This window comes from Lethenteron reissneri, chromosome 5 (genome assembly GCF_015708825.2).
Source record: "Lethenteron reissneri isolate LAM-NWPU_2019-01 chromosome 5, ASM1570882v1, whole genome shotgun sequence".
NCBI classification, from domain to species: domain Eukaryota; kingdom Metazoa; phylum Chordata; class Hyperoartia; order Petromyzontiformes; family Petromyzontidae; genus Lethenteron; species Lethenteron reissneri.
In genome coordinates this window covers 1075552-1079370 of record NC_083783.1, presented here as the reverse complement: position 1 = coordinate 1079370, position 3819 = coordinate 1075552, and positions in this window count along the sequence as shown.

The following is a 3819-nucleotide window of genomic DNA, read 5'->3' as shown; positions in this document are numbered from 1 at the left end:
CTCTGCAGTATTATCTCCCGACTTTACAGTGGTGTCTCCCGACTCTATAGTCGTATCTATCAACTCTACAGTAGTATGTACCGACTCTATAGTCATAACTACTGACTCTATAGTAGTATCTAGTGACTCTACAGTAGTTTCTACTGACTATAGTAGTATCTACCAACTTGATAGCAGTATCTACAATCACTACAGTTGTATATACTGACTATAGTAGTATCTACTATCACTACATTAGTATCTACTGTAATATTATACTATCACTACAGTAGTATATACTGACTGTAGTAGTATCTACTATCACTGCAGTAGTATATACTGACTGTAGTAGTATACTATCACTACAGTTGTATATACTGACGGTAGTAGTATCTACTATCACTACAGTAGTTTATACTGACTGTAGTAGTAGCTAATATCACTACAGTAGTATATACTGACTGTAGTAGTATCTATCACTATAGTAGTATATACTTACTGTAGTATCTACTATCACTACAGTAGTATATATTGACTATAGTAGTATCTATACTAACTCTACAGTAGTATCTACCGACTTTATAATAGAATATAACGATTTTATAATACTATACTCTTTGGTTCTTTCGGTAAAGTCACGTAGATCGAAAATTAATAGATCACGATATTTCGATAGCAACACAAGCAACCGTCATCAGGGGAAACAAACACAGCAGGAGAACTGCTGACGTATGAGAAAAAGCTGCTGCAACAAGAGTTTATATAAGCTTTTGGTGGGTCCAACCCAAGGGTAAGTGAGCAGAGCTAGAGAAGGAATTTGTACGTAAATGTAAGAGATTAGCATGTCAATGTGAGACGGCTCCAGCAACCGGGGTGTGCCAATGAGAAGATTAGCATGTCAATGTCAGGGAGCCGGGCAAAACGAAACCCGCAAGAGTAAGAGATACACATGGAGAGAGAGACACACACACAAAGAGACACACACAGAGAGACAACCCACAAACAGAGAGGGACATCCACATAGAGAGAGCGGGAAGTACCCGACGTTCCTCGGGCAAAAAATACATACACATCGACTTACACACACACAGACATCGACCCACACACATACAAACACATCGACTAATGCACTCGCACACATATGGACTTACACACAGACATCGACTTTAGACACACACAAAAAACAAAGATCCCCTATATAGCCTTAACAGACTGTAGGGGCAAGTGCTGTTAGCGAGCACCTATGAAGAACGGAACGGTACACGAGGGGTTGGGTGGCCAGCACCATGCCCGACCGCCTTTGTCTCCCTAGTGGAGATGTTTTTACACACTGCACCAGGTACTCATTTGAGGCTGAGTCGACGTAGGGTAGGCCCAGGACCAGTTCAGATAATCGTCACTGGTGTTGGCCGTGAGCGGGAATCGAACCTGTGTTGCCGGGATCATATCGCAGCGTGCTAACCGCTACACTATCGCTCCCCCATTAGACACACACACATGGAGTTGCACACACACATCGACTTGTACACACACAGCGACTCACACACACATCGACTCACACACACACACACACATGGCCTCACACATCGACGTATACACACTCACATCGACTCACACCCATCGACTCAGACACACACACATCGACTTGCACACACACAGCGACTCACACACATCGACTCACACACACACACACATGGACTCACACATCGACGTATACACACGCACATCGACTCACACCCATCGACTCAGACACACACACATCGACTTACACACACAAATGGACTCACACACACATATCGACTTACAAAACATACACATCGACTTAAGCGCACACATCGACTTACACACACAAACACATGGACTCTGAGACACACACACATTGACTCACACACACAACAAAGATCCCCCATATAGCCTTAACAGACTGTAGGGGCAAGTGCTGTTAGCGAGCACCTATGAAGGCCAGAACGGTACACGAGGGGGTGGGTGGCCAGCACCATGCCCGACCGCCTTTGTCTCCCTAGTGGCGATGTTTACACACCACACCAGGTACTCATTTGAGGCTGAGTCGACCTAGGGGAGGCCCAGGACTGGTTCAGATAATCGTCACTGGTGTTTGCCGTGAGCGAGAATCGAACCCGGGTCGCCAGAGTCGTAGTGCAGCGCGCTAACCGCTACACTACCGCTCCGCTCACACACACATCGACTGACACACACATCAACTCACACACACATCGACTCGCACACACATATGGACTTACGCACACTTCGACTTAAGCACACACTTCGACTTACACACATACACATCGACAAACATGCACATACATCGCCCCACACACACTCATCGACTTGCACACACACAGCGACACACACATGGACTTACACACACATCGACTTACACACACATGGATGTACACACACACACACACATTGAGGCAGACACGCACATCGACTCACACGCACACATGGACTTAGACACACACGTAATTATTTAAAAATGTACTAACTTGTGTTTTAAATTTTAGTTGTCTACACACACACACCACGCACACATTGACTAACACACACATCGACTGACACACACATATCGACTCACACACACACTAATGGACTCACACACACATGGACTCACACACGCACATAGAGCCACACACACACATCGACTTACACGCAGACATATCGACTTATACACACATCGACGCACACACACTAATGGACTCCACACACATGGACTCACACACACACACATCGATTCTCACACACATACACACATCGACCCACACACACACATCGACTCACACACACACACACATGGACTTGCACACACATATCGACTTATGCACACACACATGGATGTACACACGCACTAACATCGTCACAGACACGCACATGGACTCACACGTACACAAGGACTTAGACACAATACTAATTAATAATAATAAATATATTAATATTAACCAAGTACATTTTAAAATATTAGTTGTCAGCACACAAACATTAATATATTAATATTTCCAAGGTGATTATTAAAATAATAGGTTTCTATGTACGTGAGTTTAGCGAAAGAAGTAAGAAATATAAATATTAGTTGTCTGCACACCAACATAATACATTTAATAATTGCAAGGTGATTATTAAAATAATAGGTTTCTATCTACGTGAGTTTAGCGAAAGAAGCAAGAAAATAGTACTTAACGTTGTCGTGGTGAGGCCTAGTCCCGCGCAGAGCCCCCGGCCTCGCCTAGATTTCCCAACCGGCCGAGGTGACACCTTGGCAGGCTGGGGGCTGGGCCGCTACCCCCCCCGCACCCACGATCCCCCCGCCCTCTCTGCAGTCATATCTACGGCCTATAGTGGTAGCATCTACGGACTGTATTGTAGTAACTGCACGCATCGGAGTGGGGGGGGGGAGAAGAGGACATCACACTGTGAAAAATTTACCTCATTTTGTGTATTTTTTTTCATTTTTTTACGCGAATGATAATTTTTTCCGATCGTGTGTGCGCTGCTAGGGGCAACCCCTGTCAGCGTTTCGCGCATGCGCAAATTCGTGCTGTGTCGCATGCTGAGCGGCGCAAGAAATAATAAAATAATAATAAATTGCACTCAAATGTTAATTTAACTACTTTAAAGTATACGGATGGGAAAACAGAATAGCGCTGGCTTACCAGAGACCGACACGGATCATTTAAATTTGCTGTTCCATCTCTTTTTTTTTAAACGTGGACCCGTTCTCCGCGCGCAGACGGGCACGGTTGAGCAGCGGTTTCCCGTCACCGGCGACTGACACCGACGTACTGTTCCTCCTCCCTCCACCATTCCCCCCCACCGCTCGTAGCC